Source organism: Dreissena polymorpha, unplaced genomic scaffold, assembly GCF_020536995.1.
Source record: "Dreissena polymorpha isolate Duluth1 unplaced genomic scaffold, UMN_Dpol_1.0 chrUn002, whole genome shotgun sequence".
Taxonomy (NCBI): Eukaryota; Metazoa; Mollusca; class Bivalvia; order Myida; family Dreissenidae; genus Dreissena; species Dreissena polymorpha.
Genome location: NW_026273316.1, coordinates 1,421,018 through 1,442,605, shown reverse-complemented (window position 1 = coordinate 1,442,605; position 21,588 = coordinate 1,421,018). Strand labels below are relative to the sequence as shown.

The window sequence follows — 21,588 nt, the reverse complement described above, 5'->3', positions numbered from 1 at the left end:
CTAATCGATAGCTACCACTCAAGTGACTAAGTTACGACACGGTTAAACGCGCGGGGGTAAAACATAAAATGTTTATTTTTTTGTGTTTAACGCGCTATAAATCCATTAATAACAACGTAAATATAATAAAAGTTATATTTTTTGAAAGAGGAATTAATAAACAACGAGAGAACGTTTAAACCAATAAAATCGGATGGTTAGTTTTTGCATACAATTTAATTTACTACAGTAAGGGTCAAATACTCGATTCAACTCCTGTAAATATACGATCCGTGGTTAGTACATATGTAATTTATAATTATACAATTATTATTTTACTCGTTATGAAGGATATAATTTAATAAAGGTGCGTCTTTGCAATTTTAATACATTTTATGATTTGTGTCACTTATGCTCGATTGGTTATTGTCGACTCGGGTACTACTTAACTGTACCCCGGGTACGCTTAAGTATACTTAAATGTACCCCGGATACGGGAATTCCAACGCTAAATTGATCGTTGTCGGCTATATTTTTAATATTAATAATGTTCATATTTATGTCAATATTCTGAAAAATAGCCACTATATTATCGATACTCCTGCCTTAAAGACATGTTGAGTTTTTCTTCAAAGTTAATTTTGTTTAGTATTCCGTAGCGCGTTTTACGACGTCGGATTTAAGGCGGGAATAATACTCGGGTGCAGTCTAAATTGACCAATCGAGCATCACTTAAAGTATCATCAGTAGCTGGTAGATACAACTTAAATTCTTTTTTTTTTCACCAACATTACAGGACTAAATAAGTTACGTTGTTTGAGAACATAATCAAAAATTGGACATATAATGTTAAAAGATGCGATCGTGAAAGTGGAGTCTTAACCATTTTTTATCTTCGACTGGGACACGTTTGCGTTGTTCCGGAAACTGAAAACTGCGGCGTTCGGAAGACTGGGTGGTGTGTCACTGCGCATGTGAAGAATCGGGGCGATCCGGTCGATGTTGTCATTGCGCATGTGCAGACTTGGGGCGATCCGGTCGATGTTGTCACTGTGCATGTGCAGACTTGGGGCGATCCGGTCAATGTTGTCACTGCGCATGTGCAGACTTGGGGCGATCCGGTCGATGTTGTCACTCCACATTTATCAAAATGAGGCAAACATATTACATGGAAACGCGTGACAAAAAACACTGCGTTAATTTCAAACACATGTGTTGTAAGTGAAAAATAATCTTATGCATTTCCTTTAAAAGGTAAAGACAGTTTAAAAAATTGTTACAATTAGCTCTTGCGCTCAGCTTTCAAATCATTATCATGCACGTGAAACTCGTGTTTTGAGTACAAAATCGATGCAGATAAAACGAAATGTTCAAAAAAACGACTTTTAACACGAGTTTATCATTAATTACTATTGAAATAACAAGGCGTCATCGTTGACAGTGGTCGCCATTTTTCATATAATAACGCTTGTTTAAGGTAATTACTGTCTGATACATTTGCTATTCATTCGGAACTGATTTAATTTAAGAATTGCATCTATTTTGTTTGACGAGTATACATAAAATTGTTAATTTTATTTGCAAAAATTTCATTAAATATAAATTTTATAGAATATATGTTAATTGGCCTGTATAACGGTTTAGAATTTTTCGGTTGTTGTTGTTTTTGTGTTTAGCAAATCCAATCCGCTTTAAAAGAAATTTGTGTAATAGGACGCGTCATCTTAATGAAAATCCAGGTAAGGCGGAAAGCGGTTTCCCTGCTTAGCCTGTGCGAATTGTACAGGTAAATCTGGAATGACACTTAAGGCGAATGCATAAAGCCTAGAATTCCCAGAACGAGCATTGTAAAATTTCATCGGGGATGGGAAAGAGGGAAGATTGTTTTTGTGCAGTGCTATTTCCTATATAGCGCCCGAGGGATAGAAAAGTAATCTAAACATACAGGCTGGCACCTGAGAGCGAACAAACGATAAACAAATACCCAAAAGAATACCGTGTGAAAGATTTATAGCGAACATCAATCATATACTTATGACTCGTGATACTTACATCTGAGGATCAACAGCGCTCCGTGCCGCGATCCCGCTAGGTGCGTCCGATTTCTGTGGGCTCTCCTTCCGGGATCGCGGTGCATGCGTACTACAGGCGCGGTGGCAGGTGGCATCATACACGCAGTCCGGATCCAGCAAGAGGGTACTGGGCCGGAAACCAAGAGCGAGTAACTTCTGGTATTGGAAAGGACTGACTGGCTGCTGAAATATGATAAGTCAGCTTACTGCGCATGGTCGAAGCGGATACTTCACAAAAACAAAGTTTTTTCTTTAATGTAGAAAACCGCGATAAAGATGAAAATGTCTGAGTTGTGATTTTGAAAAACTTTTTATTGCACTTCTATAGGAAATATATTTTGATAGCAATGTGAAATTTGTTATAATAAACATGTCACTATTGTCTCCATTAATTGCATTTTTGCGCAGAAAATTCAAATACCTTTATTCGTAATTCAGTTTAGTGTTTGCATAGTTCGCTCAATCAATTGAGACAAATCCGACATACTGACATATTAAAGTAATCGCATCAGTTATATCCTTTTTGCTGATCGAAAACTGCTTCGAGCTTGTCGTAAATTTAATAATTGTGAGCGTGTTATATATATTATTTGCAGTCAATTACCTATAACGAATCTCAATAATGTTGACTAGAGCCGTACGTGTTGTACTTGTTGACACGAAAACAAATAAGAGTAAGAAAATAATACTGGACCAAAATGACGTCATCGCATGCTGTTGTTTTTATTAGAAGGACAATGTGTTGATCGGAGACATGATCGTAACCAGTGAAATATTTGATGCTCGAAACCAGTGACATGTCTGAACAGAAACATGTCGAAGCTGTCTTAATTACAAGGCATGCACCGATTTCTTAAGAGGAACGGAGAAGCTGGCATACGACTAAATTCAGTGTTTTAATTCAAAAGCTTTGTGTAATCCAAAGATTCGTCATAACGGACTTGTAAAATTTGTCCCATCTAAACGAACCAGCAAAATGATTGAGGGCATATTTATTATTAAAATTAAGAAATTTCAAGGTTTCAAAAGTTGCCGTGGTAATTTCTTATCAAATTTTGTACCGGAAAATTACAGTGAAGGCTTGAATTTATGCTAACTGTTATTTCACATTAATACAAAATAATATCCTTTAAAAAAGTAAAAAGTAAATTATTGTCAGGAATTGAAACCAATTATTGAAAGTAAGTTATTAGAAAGGTCGAGACCGTGTTATTGTACTCCGTCCAAAATCGCACCGTAACTTAATATGAAACCCGAACGGAAAAAACTGGGATTAATGTTTGTGCGTAAACTAAAATGGCTGTCCCAGATTAGCATGTACAGTACGCACAGGCTTATCTTCGATGACACTTTCTGATTGCATGGCATGATTTGTTTGAAGGAAATACAAGACTTAGCGAGCATCTAGGGAATTTCACAGGCTAATATGGAACGACACTTTATGGTCATGCATTAAGGCCGGTTTTCCCAGAGCGCTGCTAAAATATATACCGCATGAAGTTCTATAAGACGGGCTCTATTCATTTACCGACCATTTATATATATCGTATGAAGTTCTATAAGACGGGCTCTATTCAATTACCGATATATCGTATGAAGTTCTATAAGACGGACTCTATTCAATTACCGACCATACATATATATCGTATGAAGTTCTATTAGACGGACTCTATTCAATTACCGACCATACATATATATCGTATGTAGTTCTACAAGACGGACTCTATTCAATTACCGACCATACATATATATCGTATGAAGTTCTATAAGACGGACTCTATTCAATTACCGACCATACATATATATCGCATGAAGTTCTATAAAACGGACTCTATTCAATTACCGACCATACATATATATCGTATGATGCTCTATAAGACGGGCTCTATTCAATTACCGACCTTTTACCTTTGCAGAGATGGACGATCTGTCTAGACCGGCGGTGTAGGGCCGACATCAACCGGAAATGGGCCGGCTGTCAACTTTATCAACGTCCGTTGAGGAACCAGTCCCGCCCAGCGCACGCCACTTCGAGAATAGAAATTGTGCATTATTAAGTCATTGTTTAGGCCTCGTTCTGGAATAAATGCACGTGCGAAAAAATGTCATTTCAGAGTAGCCTGTGTAGTCCGTACAGGCTAATAGGGACGACTTTCTCCGCATACATTTAATTTTCGTCCGGAAAAGACTTCCTCTTAACAAAAAATCCAGTAAGCGGAAAGGTTCTTATGCATAAACATACGGATCAGTTTTCCCATTATGAGGCTCGTCATAGTCTTGCTTTTCCCTCCCATTTCCTCCCGTAATGGACGTATTGTTCTATTTCATATGTATATAAAAATAATTCCAATATTACATTTGCTTTCAGTAGATGTCAAAATAATTTCTTTTTTTATGTTATTCATATTTGTCATTTTGTTTACATTTGAACAAAAGTTAGCTTTAGAATTTCGTTGAAATAATAACTTCATGACGTCAAAATGACGTCATTCTCAAATGAGTCGGGCACACTTCGTTGTACGGTTAGTAGTAGTAGTAGTAGTAGTAGTAGTAGTAGTAGTAGTGGTGGTAGTAGTAGTAGTAGTAGTAGTAGTAGTAGTAGTAGTAGTAGTAGTAGTAGTAGTAGTAGTAGTAGAAGTAGTGGTGGTGGTGGTGGTTATTGTTGTTGGTGGTTGTGGTAAAATAATCAGCAGGTTCAGTGGTAGTAGAAATAATAGTTGTTTTAGAAGTAGTAGTTGTAGTAGTAGTAGTAGCAGAAGTAGTAGAAGAAGTAGTATTTCGATGATGATGATGATAATGATGATGGTGATGGTGATGGTGATGATGATAATGATGATGATGATGATGATGACGATGATGACGATGATGATGATGATGATGATGATGATGATGATGATGATGATGATGATGATGATGATGATGATGATGATGATGAAAATGACGATTATAATCTTAATTATCATCATCATAATAATCATCATCACCACCACCACCAAAACCATCACTATCGCTACTATCTCCATCATCATCAGATGCACTTTCAATATTACCTCACAACTGTCGGCACAGAGCACTGAGATCCCGACCGTTGTCCCGACGACGTCGGTCGCACTTCATCCTCCATCAGTACGCCTTTCTTAAGTATGAGCGCCTGGCTGGATGTTGACATTACCTAGGCAACGGAACCGCATTTTAAAAGCCGAAAACCAAAAACATTATTTTTTATAAATTAAAGAAAGTCATATATTCATAAAAATAGATTTCAATCTGGACATCGCTTCGTATATGGATAATAAGTAAATCAAAATAAATAAAATTATGAAGCATTTTTAAACATTTTCATTGATAATTTGGCTAGCAATACAATCTGCATTACTGACAGCGTTTAGTTCAAACATATTTATTGTAGCTTGATAGCGTGAGCAGCCCCAGACTTATCGTAACGCTCTCGAGTCCGTTTCCTGGTTTCATCAGTACGTGGTGTCTTTTGGGGAGATGAAGATAGAACGTTCCCTCTGTGGGGAGCAAACAAGTGACCTCTCGGTGTTTAAATGACAGCGTGTAGAATATGAACTATTTGTAGTGACGGACAGGGCTCGGAATCGCCCAGTACGCTTGATTTACCTCCCCAGAAAAAAGTTTGATTCCTGATTAATGCATTTTTAAATATTCCCAATATAATTGTTAAAATTTTAGCATATAAAAATGATTATATTAATAAGTTTTGGTAGTAAACACGTTTAATAACAGTAAACATCAATACTATAATCCTTCATTCAAACAATGTAACCTGTATTCTAGCAATTCGTGGCTATATATTAACTTGTATTCTCGTATTTCATAGAAAAATGTTTACATATTTTCGGATAATACAATTACATTTACAAGCAAAAACTATGATCGTAAGACTTTTGGACTAAATATATTTACTAGTCATTTATTTTATTAATGATTAGTTGTAAACATTCCAAATTTCATAAATGGTTCCGTATCTACATTATATTATTGTGTAACGTAACAATACTTTGCGATGTCGATCTATTCTGACATTCATATGTTATTATTTGATTTACAATGAAGTATAGAATTTTTTATGTGAATAAAATCTTTACATGCTAATCAGGGGCGACTCTTTCCGCTTTTATGCAAGTTTTCGTTTAAAGAGGAAAATCCAGTTTAAGCGGAAGGTGTTGTGTCTGATAAGCCAGTGCTGACAGTCTCATCTGGGACAACACTTTACGCACATGCATTAAGCGCCGTTTTCCTAGAGCGCTGGTCATATATTTATCAATTCGAAAAAACACACAATAAAGGCAACATGTTTCTATCAACAACCTTCGAGTACACTTTTAGACTTTTCTAATACATCACTTTATCAAATCAATATAGCTTCCTTATTTTTGTTCGTGCTGATTTCTTTTCGTCCACATATGATCGTTGTTTACCTCATACATACGATGACGAATGCGTAGACGTAGACGTAGACGTACAGGTAGACGATTGACTAAACACAAATAAATTCAAAGTATAACAACGTAATTTTAAGCAATGTAAAATAATAATAATTATTATTCTAACAACTCATTTAAATTACATTTACACAAAACACGCACGTTACATTTTTTGAAAATATTTAATCATTTCAAATCAACCTTAATGATGATGTTATTTCAGGAATTCAATACGAATCAAAACAATATCTCACGTGTACGTTATTTTAGGAAATTATTCATCATAAGTGTCGTTTTGTTGTGGGCTAAATATTAAATTGCACCTCATATTAGCCGTTATGTATTTAATCAGACAGAGTCAATTAGGGTATATTTGAGCCTCGTTCTGATTTTCCACCTATATTGGATTTTTGCTCAAAAGAGATTTCATTTAAACGAAAAATTCCATTAAACGGAAGCCTGCTCGTACTAACACAGGACGATACTGGAAGCACGTGCATTATGTCCAGTTGTCCCAGTTTTGTATGTTTTATTTTTGTGTGTACTAAGAATCCGATTACATAAAGCATCAGATCGTAAACACACAAAACATAAATTTTGAAAAAGAAAATGTTAACCGAACAAATTGCCAACAAACCGCATATGAAATCGGAAAATAAATCTGGATTTGGTATAGTTGTGTGCTTGTAGCATATATCCTTTGTAGACTTACCTCATAATGCCGTTGCATTAAATCGGTATGTTGCGTATTCCGCACGTCCCCAACTTTTTTGAAAACGGCCATTAGAATTGCGCCGCGCTATGGGTAAACGGGGCTTAATGCATGTGCGTACAGTTTCGTTCTAGATAATCCCGCACAGGCTAATCACAGACCGGCTGCACAGGCTAATCTGGGACGTCGCTTTACGCACTTGAATCAAGACCTTTTTTCCAGAGCGAGGCAAAATTCAACATACACCGATTTCAAGATGAATAGCAGGTATCACCGAACGTGAGTATCGACGATGTAAATACACGACAAATGTGGCGTAATAAAACCTACCCAGAAAAAAGAACAGATGGTTCGCAATTTTGCAGTCACCATTTAATTAAACATACCTATACATGTATTATAATATTAAGGGACCTTTTCACGTTTTGGTAATTTGACAAATTACAAAAAATGGTTTCAGATACGCAAATGTTCGTTGTAGTTATGATATTTGTGAGGAAACGGTAATACTGAACATTTAACATGCTCTAAAAATCCAATATTTGCATCTTTTGACGATTTACAAACCTGAAAATAATAAAGCGTTGCAACGCGAAACGATTTACTAATTCGGATAGTTCTGTTGTTGTCGTTATATTGTGTGACACTACGAGGATTGCTATATGAAGTATAAAATACATCATTCATTTTATGAGCACGGATGACCGAGTGGTCTAAGCCTTAGACTTTTACTCCTGGTGTCAGTGGTTCGAGCCCTGTTGAGGGTTTCTTTTTTTATTATTATTCTAGTTTTTTATTGCAGCTTTTTAGATCCAATGTTTAAATTGATCAATATAAAGCATTTAATGGTGAACTTTAATACATGCCAAAATCTGTGAAAAGATCCCTTCAAATCTCATTTCAGTTGAGACCGACCCAACTTGCCGTCTCGACTTAAATATTATTACTTGTTAAAGATGTAAGCAACGTTCTTCAAAAGGAGGTTAGGTTTATAACCTTTTGCGGGAAATCGTCTACCAATCTAACACGAAAATAAACAGTTTTCAGATGAAAAGGTAACATTCTCTTACTTTTCTTATTGATAAAACTACTAGTGGGTTGCTTCGGTACACAAATACGCGTTCAATTGACTGACGGCTTCGTATACGTTCAATTTATGTTTGAGGTTATTTTACACTAACTCAAATGCCAATGCTGCCATGAAACGGGCGGCATTGTTTTCCAGATAGATACGACACAAATAACATGTACCATTAGATATTACACATCAATCAAATGAGGATTGATACAGTAAATACTGTTTACAAATATATTCTATACGGATGAAGGATTCTTAATATGATAATATGTGCTACCTAATTTACGTGCAAAAGCTTATTTAATGTTTGATAAAGATAACACGGGTAATATATGTCTGCACTAGTGCTGCAACAATACGCCAAAAACCGTATTGCAATATATTGTCAGTAAAAAAACCTGTATTGCAATATATCGCAATATATTGCTAACTTGTACCAAAATTATAACTTGCCAATTATCCGATAATCCCGAATATTCCAGTTTTAAAGCAAATTTTGGTAAATATTTACTATATGCCGGTAAATATGCTCAAGAATAACAAGACACACAATCATTCGCAACTTTTCTTATATATCAAATACATTTTGGCATTTGTTACTATTTAAAGATGTGATGAAATAACGTCCAACCCAGGCATTTTTTTTCCACTGAACACGTGTAATTCACCTGACGTGATGTTCCCATTTTTATACAACACAAAATACACCCATACTTTCCATGCGATGTCCTACATGTCTGTATCATTTTCGCGCGCTCTTTATTGAGACAAAGGATAAAGCACTTTTTATTTGACGCTATATTTTTTTATTGTCACATTAGCATTAAAATTTTGAAGCGTATTTCCGAAATTTGGATTACAAATTTAAAAATGCTCAATTTAGAATCGAACGAAACATTTACAGCTGTGCGCAATTAATTCAACGATAATCTGTTCAAAAGCATCGAACAAATGCTCCGATGTAACAACGTTACTCCGTATAATATACTTTTCAGAATGCTATTTTAACGAAACAAAAAATTACACTGCTTATTTTGTTTACCTTGTTATCATTATTTTGGATGGCTTTTCTGGACGAAATGTGAATTAATTTTTGTAAAATTTTGTACCGGTATGATGAAAATCGTATCGCAATACAATATGCAGATTGCGTATTGCGATATATACCGATATACCGGTATATTGTTGCAGCACTAGTCTGCACATTATCATGCAACAAAACATTCAATTTCTTTACAAAACAATATGTAATTTAGCAAAACAATAAAATATAATTTGTTTAAATCTTAAACAAACTTATGAAGCTATGCTTTTTGTATAGTAACCCCTTGTACTGTTTTCAAACTCTTAAACATGTATTTCATTTTTTGTTTCCATTTTTTAAAAACAATGTTAGAATTTAAAAAAAAAAAATAAAAATCTCGCGAAACTGTGTTTTATTGATGTTTTCCATATGCAGGGATGCCATTTATGTTTTAGGACAAGATTATTTCTAAAACGATTTTATTTAACTTAAGCATAAAAAAGAAAGGTGCCGTACTTCATTATTTTGGTCCCATGTCTAAATCATTAACCTCGTAAATGTATCCCCTGCATATGTAAATGAAAAACTTTTTGTACTTAATTAATATTAATAAATATATAAATGCAACAATGCTTGCGGGAGTGTTTGCGTCTATCTTGAAAGAAGTGCAAAGACCTCATTCACTGCGCAAAATTACACAGACCAAAAATATCACCTTTGGCTTTGGACACAATACTCTTTGCATATCTTCCGCACTGTTAGAGCTTATGTCATGAAATGTGGTAAACTTCTTGTATTTTTCTGAATCCTCAGGAATTAACAGTTGGTAAAAACTATCGCTTATGGCTTACACAGATTGAACATTACTAGGTTGGTGCTAAGGAGAAAATACTAGTAGTAAAAATTTAGGTTTATGATGAAGACCCACATTATAAGCTTAACGCTAAATATATGAGTGTACCTGTCACTTTAATGTGTGAGACAAAAAATAAACAACAACATACTTATTATCACGAATTTACTGTTATCAACAAGAATTGTTTTACCAGTAAATAATTTACCAAACCATATTTAAATAAAATATAATCAAATATTTTTCACCTGAATTTAATTACATTATTTTTTTTATTTTCATTTCATTTAATTCATTTTCATGTTTTGAAAGTAAAGATACTCAGTCATTATGGAATGTGGCATTAAACATATAGACAGCAGCTGCGTATTGCATGTGAATGAGGCAGTTTCCACATGAATATGATTATAAAATAACAACCCGATTATTAAACTGCATGTACATCCCAATTGATTAAAGTCAAGTTTGTGTATGTTCAAGCTCATTAACAAAATAACACATTCAGTATGTTCATTTATACCCTTATCTTCTCGCCCTTGTTTCTGAGCACTCAACACATATAGTATTAGACACACTGTTATGAGTTTGCATATATTCCGTAAGTTCCTACCACGTGTTTGTTAGTTAAAAAACACGCTCAGTCATGGCACTAAATGTCAATGAGTTGACTTCATCAAAGATGTAGAACCAAAAGAAATACTCCACACACGCCTTCTATGAAGAAATAATAACAAGCAGTCATCAAATAAAATGATTACCGTATCCTACACTTTCGCTTCTTATATGGTCTTCAAAAGTAAGTAATCAGTGGTAATCAGAGACAGTTGACAAGACTAAACGTCTGCTTTTCGCTTATTTGCAATTTTTTCAAAGTGTCAGCATAATGTGCAAAATAATAATGCAGGGTTCGCCAAAACCGTCGGTCCGCCGGTCCTGACCGGCAAATTTTTCTCAGGACCGACAAGTGATTTAAGATAATCGGTCCGACTGACCGACACAATCGGATGGAAAATGGTTTCAAAAAGATCACTCAAAGTGTATAATATGCCATTGGATTAATAGAAGGTAAATGCTTTTTATTCAACTTCTGTCAAAATCCTTTTTTCTTACCTTCATTTTGATGTTTTGATGTTTAAAGTTGGATTAGAATTGACTATCACATGCGAGTTCAAAATCAACGGTCTTTGTTAAAAAAGCAACCGAGTGCGTCCGCCATTTTATTTGTTCCATTTAATTTGTTCCATTTAATTTCTCCACAACAAAAACCGCATGAAAACTTGTTTCAACAGGCATTCGTGAGCATTTCTGTTAAATGGTTTCATAACTATATTGTTCTGGGAAGGATATATTTTAATTTACACACCAACAATTTCTGAAATCAAAATTAGATTTTTCACCGAATGTACTATATTTCGGATATTTTAAAATTCGGACATAGGGATATTTATGTTTTGATTTGTTGTTGATAGTTTGTAGCAATATGTTTTGTGTTATTTCAGACAACAAGAATGGATGGTGGTAATTATCATGGGCCTTCAATCAAGAAATAGGTGTGAAAGGCATTCATTTAATTGAACCTGGAAATCAACCACCTTAGCTAAGAGAAATTTTTTAACAAAAGGTGTTTTTAGAACTTGTGAAATTGGCTAATAAACAGAAATTGATGTCATCCAAAGTAGTGTGAATGGGTGTGTGCAATTAAGTCAAACTTGGTTGGATGTCACCCTTACTTTTCAAGAACACGGATTTGTAGAGCTGTGCAGGCTAAAAAACAGTTTGACAAAAAGAAGTCTAAAAAGAATACCTTTGGTTTATATGTTGTATTATTAATAATATAATAATTGTTTAATTATATCGACTTTGGACATGTTTTTATTGTATTTTAATGTGATCAAAACCAATAAACATCTAAAAGGTACTCTCTTTTGTTGTGTTTTGCTGTTATAGGTTAGTCGGACAGTGGGACTGACAGAAACTGATTCGGACTGACAAAAAATTCAAGTCTGTCAGTCCGAATGACTGACAGATTTTTCAAGTTTTGGCGAACCCTGTAATGGTAATACACAACATGGTCTCAGGTGTGTCAAATGAATTTTTAAGCAAGGATTATTAATTATAGGTATAAGTTCAAGTGTACAACACACTCTTTTGTAATTAAAATATTGCAAAGTGTGCTACTGGCACTGCATTATGCACATTTATATTTAAGCAAAAATTAAAATTCATTTATATAATAAACAAGAAATCCGATACTTAAAAACAACTTAGTAGATATTGTTTAATGTACAATGTATTACTCAAAGTCATCATCACACAATGAGACAACACAATGGTCTCTAAACAGAGTGTGCTTTTTAATTGATGCATACATTTAATGAATAAATTCTAGTAACAGAAATACAGAAACAAACGTCTAGAGCTGCCTGGGAACTATCATTTTTAATATCAACAATTCATTTGACATGCCTGATTGCAAATTGTTAATTTCACTATTTTTTCACATTGTTTTCACACCTGATATTTGTTATGCTGTATATTCTTTTTGCTTACAGACATACAGAGTCTCTTGACTTCACAATAATTGCAGTTTCTTTACAGTCCACTAAGGTTGAACATTACAGAGTCACAATTGCTAATGTTTCAGTCCCGGTCAAGCTTTATAGGTCCAGAATTGCTTCGTTGTTGAATACAAAGCATGCAGTCAGTTTTGCTCAGCAGAATGCTGCATGGAATGTGTGAAGTCCAGCATTTGACAATGCAGCTTCTAAAAGAAAATCAAAAAGAATCTATGTGAATTAGTCTATTTCCAATGTGTATGTAAGCACAGTTTGATTTTTTAAAGTTTGAAACAGTTTGGTACGAAAATGATCGAGTATGAGTCGGAGATGCAATATTGTTTACAATCACAACGTAACTTAATACATCACAAAAGAAAGGGTCTTGAGAATAATCACGTAGAATATACTCAAGAAATAACTCCAAAACTTAATAAAATGATAACTTTTATGTTCCATTAGTTTGACTGAATAATAATGACCTTAAATTTAAAATCGGCGAATTTTTGTATGTGCCGAAAACAGTTCCCATGTTATCAAAGGTAATCTTTAGCAATATAACATGTATATAGATTGATGTTTATGACATGTAACCAAACGCAATATTTCAATTGAATAATGACTAACCAATCGAGTGCATTCCATTTATTTATTAAATTTCAACAATGTAAACATCCACCAGAGTATATCAGTTTTAATTTTTACTTCTTAATGACGTATCGACGAAAGCAGTGACGTCACACAGACATGTATAGTTGTCGACGAAAGAAACGCGGCCGTTCATGTTGTGAACAAATTAAACTTTTAAACAATTGTTTATTTATGTAAAGGGATAATATTAACTATAGAATATTTGTTTTTAATTGAAGAAGTTAATTCGAAACTAATCTTATTCGGTTTTGTAAACCGAAAGTACGCAAATAATTTAGACGGGTTATCTTTTTTAAGATTTTGTTAACAACATCTAGAGCAATTTTCAATTTGCAATGCATTATGGGAAACAGGAAGTGTCACACAGGGAGGCAAACAGACGTATTTTGATCGTAGAAAGTCATAATATAATAACATAGAGTACGATTCGCTTCTTAATAATTACTGCCATGCCGTATTATTTCACGAGGAATGCATCTACGTGTCATATAGCGTTTGTCGAAGTGCCTATGTGCTCCAGCGCTCTATGATTTTCCATCGCGAAAATAGGTGACGGCAGAAATTATTTGACTTGTATCCCTATAAGGTAATGTCTCTTTGTATTTCAGAAAAGTGATACAAATAAACGGTCAACGCCCGCTTTGCGGGCTTTTGCCCGTATTAAAAATTACTCCTATAAATATGAGGTCGATTTACATCGACCTCATATCGTTTAACGTTTTTTTGCAATAGCATCGTTCCGACATGAATTCATGTCGGAAGCTTTAACGGCATCAAATTCATAATATGATTATAGGTGCTACCTAATTTACGGGCAAAAGCTTTTAAAGTTTTTTTTGATAACCATGTATTTTTAATAAATACATGGACATGATTGTGTTCAAAATATTATAATTGTTGCAATAATTTTGTAATGCATCCAAAAAAATCAATCTTAAAACGTGATACATGTTCCAAGCTTAAAGATCTAGCATCTTATTATTTTTTTTTTCTAGCCACAGAATTTATAGCTGGTTCGGTGTCTGTGGTTTAGTGGATGGGGTGTCTGCTAACTGGCTTAGTCACTGGGAGGTGTCTGTATTGAACCCTTTAGTGGGAGCATTCTTTAGATAACCCTAAAGACATACTATGGCGTACCATTTGGGTTGAGTCAAGAAGACCTACAAGTTAAAAAGAGAAATGTACGGCAAAGTACAATAATTGTACGTCGACATAAATATAAAATACACTTCAAAGTATATATTTGTACGTCAAAGTACAATTTGTACTTCGACATACATGTTTGTACTTCTACGTACACATTATTTTCCGTAAAGCCTACGGCTTTCACATGTATACTGAGCATATCGGGATGACGATATCAAGTGATCCGCATTTTAAACGAACGCTTTAAACACCACGTGACTCACCCGGATGTTCAACCCGTTTCTTACCATTAATCGTTTTGGCGTGTTATCGAGTGGTTCGGTCGATTTTGCTGTGTAGCAAAGGTAATTACCCGTTGAAATATTTTGATTTATTTGTTTAAATAGTTTACTATTGCCTTACTAAGGACGTAGTCCTAGTATTTTATTTGTTTTTGGTAACAATTAAGAGATAAAATGGAGGACGAGCTTTCGCTCGAAGAAGACACTGAATTTTCGGGATTCGGGTCTGATGAATGTGTTTCGCCTGTGGCTCCACAAAAGACATTAAAGTCTGTAGTTACTAATGTTACTAATAAAACGAAAGGCAAGGCAGTTGGTACGAAGAGTGCCAACAATAAATGTACAATTAAAAGTAAAGTAAAAAAGACTGACAGAAATAAGTCGTCAGCTTCTACAAGTACATGTACAAATTCAAAATCAAGTTCAAATTTGTTGGATTTTTCTAAATTGTCCAAGCAGGAAATTGACAATCTGAAAGTGGCTCTTGGACTTGGTTCTGTTGACGTGGTCACGGAAAATGATGACATTGCTCAGTATGGCCAAAATTTAGATCATTTGCCAAACATCCATGTGCAATTTGACCATGATCAAAGTGACAATGATGTAGAATTAGATTACAATAACAATAATAGCAGTAATATTGGAGCTGATTTTTCAGCAGCTTTGTTTGACGGTAAGGATGATAATCCTACCTCAGAGGATTTTTGGGATTTGCCAAAGTTAAGGGTACCTGAAAAGGGAGCTGCCATTTCCCAATCTTTGGCTAAGTTGATAAACACTGCTTGTTCTGCTCAGTGTGACACTGATTCAATTGTGGCTAAGTATAAACTGCCAGAAAATTGTGTCAATCTTGGAGCACCTTTGGTTAATAATGAACTTTGGAAAGTCTTAGACAAAAGAGCAAGGTCACAAGATCGGGGAATGGTAGAGATCCAGAATTTGGCAGCAACAGGAATTGTGCCTATGATTAAGTTGGCGGAGATGTTTAAAACTCAGATTTCAAGTAGTCCTGAAGCTAGGACATTAGTTTCTGACATCATGACAATAATGGGCCAAGTACAGTATAACCTGTCTCTTAGACGCAGGTATATGATTAGACCAAACATAAACAAAAAGTATTCCAACCTTTGTAATATTAACACACCGGTTTCCTCAATGTTGTTTGGTGACGACATTAGCAAAGAGATTAAGAATTGTGACAATGGTGTTTCTTTGGGAAAGGATATGAGAATGCGAGGGCGAGGGGACTCTGCAAGACCCTTTAGAGGCTCTCGGGGTAGAGGTTTTTATCCTGCTACCTTCACTGGAGGTTTTGAACCCTCTCATGCCATGAGGTTCACACCATACCCTCAAAGGGGTTCATACAGAGGGGCATCTCGATCATTTGGTGCCAATAGAAGAGGGAGATCCACTTTCCCCACTGCTACTGTTACTATGGCAGACCAGTCAAAAAACTAGTGGTGAGTACTGTGGGAAAATTGAAGTTTCATGTGCAAGCATGGGAGCAATTTACACAAGATTCTTGGATTTTACAAGCTATTTCTGGCTATAAAATTGAATTTCATACTCAACCGGTTCAATATGTCATTCCAAATGAAATTCCATTTAGTCTTGACCAATTACAAATTGTTAATGAGGAAGTCAATGTTTTACTTAAAAAAGGAGCGATTGTACGTTCAAGTGATGAAGACAATCAGTTTATTTCTACTATTTTTATAGTGCCTAAGCCTAATGGAAAGTATAGACCAATAATTAATTTGAAATATTTAAATGAATTTATTGTTTATGAGCACTTTAAACAAGAGACGTTTAAAATGGTTTTGGATCTCATTCAGAAGGATGATTATTTTACGAGTATAGATCTGCAGGATGCATATTTTTCAGTACCCATACATGAACATGATCAAAAGTTTTTGAAGTTCAGATTGAATGGAGCTCTCTACAAGTTTGTATGTCTGCCGTTTGGGTTATCCCCAGCACCAAAATTATTTACAAAAATTTTACGGCCAATTTATGCTTGGTTTAGATTTATGGGAATCAGATGTTCTTATTATATTGATGATTCAATTAATATGCATCAAATTAAAGAGATCTGTTTACAGAATTCAAACAGGATTCTAGACACGTTGAGATTGTTGGGATTCACTATAAATGTTGATAAGTCAGTGTTACATCCTTCTCAGAAAATAGTATTTTTTGGTTTTGTTATCGATTCTGTCCAGTTTATGGTGTTTTTAACAGTTGAGAAAATACAGAGGATTGTGACTGATGCTGAAACTTTATTGCATACTAGGCATGTGAGAGTACGTGAAATTGCTTCTTTCATAGGCAGACTAGTTAATGCATTTTTTGCAATTCTTGAGGCGCCTTTGCATTATCCATGTCTTGAGCGCGATAAGTTGAAAGGGCTTGGAGATACCAATGACTTTGATAATGTTATCGAGTTAAGTAATGAAAGTAAGGATGAGTTAAAATGGTGGGTCAAGTATGCTGTCTCTAGAAACGGAAAGATTATAAGGCAAAAGGATATTTTGTATCGCTTAGCAACTGATGCATCTTTGGAAGGCTGGGGTTGTTCTCTGGCAGAGGGTGAACAACATGCTAATGGTAGATGGAGTGAAGAAGAATGCATACATTCGATTAATTATTTGGAGTTATTATCTATCTTTTATTCTTTGCAATCCTTATTTTCTCGTTACCATGATATTCACATTCAGATTCAAAGTGATAATGTTTCTGCTGTGTCTTATGTTACAGATATGGGAGGAATGAATTCACTCCCTATGGATTGTCTAGCTAAACGCATTTGGGAATGGTGTTTAGAGAGAAATATTTTTATTTCAGCAATATATATTCCGGGAAAGACTAATATTAAAGCAGATTTCTATTCTAGAAATTTTTCAAATTCTAAGGAATGGATGTTAAAACCTGATATTTTCTTTAGAATTTGTAAACACTTTTTTCAGCCAGACATAGACCTTTTTGCATCCAGGCTGAATAAACAATTGGATAAATTCGTTTCATGGTTCCCAGAACCAGGAGCTTATGGTGTTGATGCTTTTTCTATGTCTTGGAGAGAAATGAAGCCATATATTTTTCCACCATTTAATTTGATCAGCAAAATAGTTAATAAGATTATTTCTGATGAAGTAGATCAGGCAATTTTAGTTTGTCCCGAGTGGAAAAGCCAATCATGGTATCCCTTGGTATTGTCTAATCTAATCTCTTTGCCAGTCAGGTTACCAAGGCATCTGGACCTGTTGTTTCTTCCCCACAACAGCATGGTGCACCCTCTAAGTCGATCGCTGAAGATGGTCGTGGTTATTTTATCTGGCAGTCGTTGGCGAGTGGGGAAGTTTCACGAGGAGCTGCGAATATTATCCTGTCAGCCTGGAAGCCAGGGACCAGAAAGCAATACGGTTTGGCCTGGGAAAAGTGGTACTTATGGTGTTATTCAAGGGCTTTTAGTCCCTTTCAAACAACTGAAGGTGTAGTAGTATCTTATTTGTATGACCTTCATAAGGATAAAAAATCTTATTCAGTGTTAAATACTCATAAGGCCATGTTATTGCAGACATTACCATTTTTTGGTAACACTTGGTGTTCTAATGTGTTTTTGATTACTAAATTTATGAAAGGGATATTTAATATTTGTCCAGCTCTTCCTAGATATAGGTTCACATGGGATGTGAGTACTGTTCTCAAGTTTTTACGGACTTTGTATCCATTAAATAAATTGTCTATGAAAATGTTGACCCTTAAGGTGTCTGCTTTAATAGCATTATCGTGTGCCCCAAGGGCTCAGACTTTAGTGTCACTTAATCTTGAGTATATGAAGACAAGTAATAATAAGGTTTATTTTGTATTTCCTAATCATCTTAAAACCACAAATAAGCATAATAATTATCAGTTAGTTTTAGAACATTTTCATGATGAGAAATTGTGTGTTATGCATACAGTGTTGTTTTATGTACAGTGTACTGAAGCCTTAAGAAAGGCAAATAATTTATTAGTGTCTTATGTAACCTATAAATCTGTCACCACCAGTACTGTGGCAAGATGGCTTAGGGAAGTTTTACAACTTTCTGGCATAGACATTGGTATTTTTAAGGCTCATTCGTTTAGATCTGCAGCTACCTCTGCAGCTTATAATAAAGGGTGTTCTGTAGTAGATATTTTGAAAACTGCAGACTGGAAATCCGATAAGAACTTTTATAAATTCTATTATAGAACTGTGGAAGAGAAAGCAGTGTCATTTAATGACGCTGTATTTGGTAGTAAGTAATTACTATAAACGACTATTTGAAGTTTTTTGATGCAGATTTTGTGTCTAAACAGTTGTGTCAATTTGTTTTAAGTGGGTTGAAACTGCAATGAAAATGTATGTAGTGTTTTGTCCATTAATGGTTTATAAGTATGTTTATTATGACATACATGTTTTTTATTTTTGGGCTCGAAGACTTTTGTTTATTTAGTATGTATTTCTTTAGTAAAAGATACATGTACCTAACTGTTACTATTGTGTGTGTCTTTGGTTTTGTTGCTTGATTTAAAGATGCTCAGTATACATGTGAAAGCCGTAGGCTTTACGGAAAATAATGATCCCTCATCCAAGCTTTAGTGAAGGATGAGGGACATTATTTATAGTAAAGCCGGAGGCTTGAGCATGTATACTCCCTCCCTTTTTATGAAATTATATTAATTGGTCTGAGATAGTTATTAAAAAGATTGTCTATGGTTGATTGGAGTTTATCAACTCTTTTTTCCCTACCCTTTGTGCTCTTGTGCTTTTTTGAAGCAACAAAACTTTGTTTTAAAGAATGGTAAGAAACGGGTTGAACATCCGGGTGAGTCACGTGGTGTTTAAAGCGTTCGTTTAAAATGCGGATCACTTGATATCGTCATCCCGATATGCTCAGTATACATGCTCAAGCCTCCGGCTTTACTATAAATAATGTCCCTCATCCTTCACTAAAGCTTGGATGAGGGATCATTTTCTGAACAGCCAATCAAAACACTAGTCTCTTGAGCCGCTTTTCCTTCAGATTTATTCATAATAAATGTTTAAAATCTCTTTTTTAATTGAGGAAAAAATGAATAAAAATATCAGAATGGCAAAAAAACAACAAATAGAAGTTTTAAGTATTTAATGCATTGAAATAGATTATATACAAATTTGAAGAAGATTCAATTGTTACCTTTTTAAAATTAAAATTATTCAGCATATTGTGAGTATTTATTGATCATGCGGGGCGGAGTATCACGACCGTCCAGCGCATTACTGTGTAGGAAATTCCCAACGGTAACCAAACAGTTACAAAGCATTAACGGGATAAATAATGTATTATAACCTCCCCGTTGGTCGTATTTTGTGATAACCATAACTTGCATAAGTCAGAGGTTAATTCCGCCACGCCAGGTCAATAAATACGCACAATATCTATGAGTTAGCGGTCGATAGTCGCATAATTTGGTATTAATTATAATAATAATAATGTTTAATAAATACGCACAATATCTATGAGTAAGCGGTCGATAGTCGCATAATTCAGTATAAATAATAATAATAATAATAATGTTCAATGTCAAATATCTCTAAAAGCAACAGACGTAAGGTGTCTTCTGATTGGCTAACACTCAAGGGTCGGTGAAAATTGTACGTCGAAGTACATTTCTTGTTCTACCTAGTACTTCTTGTAGACTTTCGACGTATTTACGGCTGTACGGCCCTTATCTGGAGCTCTGTCTATAGTCACAATTTGAATGCAAATATTAGAATGCATCATGTTATATCATCCATATTTTTTTATTTAAACATTCAAATAACACATAGCACAGTACATATCAACCTACATTTCAAGAATATTAACGTATATGAAATTACAAAGTGGTGTTATTGTATTACCTTTTACAAAATAAACATTGCTGGTTTTGTATTAGCCTTAAAACATTTATCATGGATTGACAAGTAACAACCAATTTATTAATTACACAATAGAATGGAAACAATATTAATTGCATTATGCATTTACTAAACAAGCTATTTGCTACTGTTTAGAATTACACTATCTTACTAAAAATGATCACAGGTACTTAGTGCTTTTACATACTTGTGGTAAGTTTTGTATTACTAGTTTGACAACTATCGGCAGACACTTGTCGATATACAGACAAAATTTGCATGGGAACTTTCATATTTTTTCAGCATAATTGCCTTCAAATTGTTAATTTAACAACCCTTTGACATTGTTTGCACATCTGATCTTATTATACCATAGATGATTTTTGTTTATAGATAGACATATATAGACTTTTCAAAGTTCTATAAAAGTTCACTCATGTTCCATCCAAGTAAACCAACAGAACCAATAAAAATCACCACAGATAATAACAAATGTGTATAGCTTGGAAATTATGATAGTTCAGGAATCCCTCCTTTGTTGATTTCTGTAAACCAAAACTGTCAGTTTTGCTGGATAGATAGGCTTGTATGAAGCCCAGCTCTTGCCTTCGCAGAACAGCTTCTAAAAAAAGGAAAACCAACAAATATCTTAAAATTTGATCAATAACGCAGACAATTTATAAGTGTCTTGTTTTTTGTTGATTTGAATCTGGCAGATTTTTTACGTAAGATTGTTGTACGAAAATCCAATGGTATCGGATTTTGTGGTTTGAGGCCTTAACTAATTATAGTGATATGTAACCTTTCGGGATATCGGTAAAGTGCGAGCAGACGAGGTGTAAATACGTAAAAAAATAAAGCTAAAAGACTAAAAAGTTAGATCG

General features: G+C 34.6%; 1 protein-coding gene and 1 long non-coding RNA gene across 7 annotated transcripts in view; one reads left to right on the top strand and one right to left on the bottom strand.

Moving 5' to 3' along the window:
• Positions 1-21,588, top strand: part of LOC127863181 (uncharacterized) — a 397,789-nt gene that overhangs the window by 274,122 nt on the left and 102,079 nt on the right. The window lies entirely within an intron of this gene.
• Positions 500-6,395, bottom strand: LOC127863186 (uncharacterized). 4 transcript variants are annotated; one of them, XR_008040967.1, is made up of 5 exons: positions 5,486-6,394; positions 5,102-5,223; positions 3,953-4,079; positions 2,032-2,234; positions 500-1,113 (listed from the first exon to the last, which is right to left on the bottom strand). It is a non-coding gene; the product is annotated as an uncharacterized LOC127863186 (long non-coding RNA). The 4 variants fall into 4 exon arrangements; XR_008040968.1 differs by having other exon boundaries at positions 3,960-4,079; positions 5,102-6,395; XR_008040966.1 differs by having other exon boundaries at positions 2,032-2,231; positions 5,102-6,394.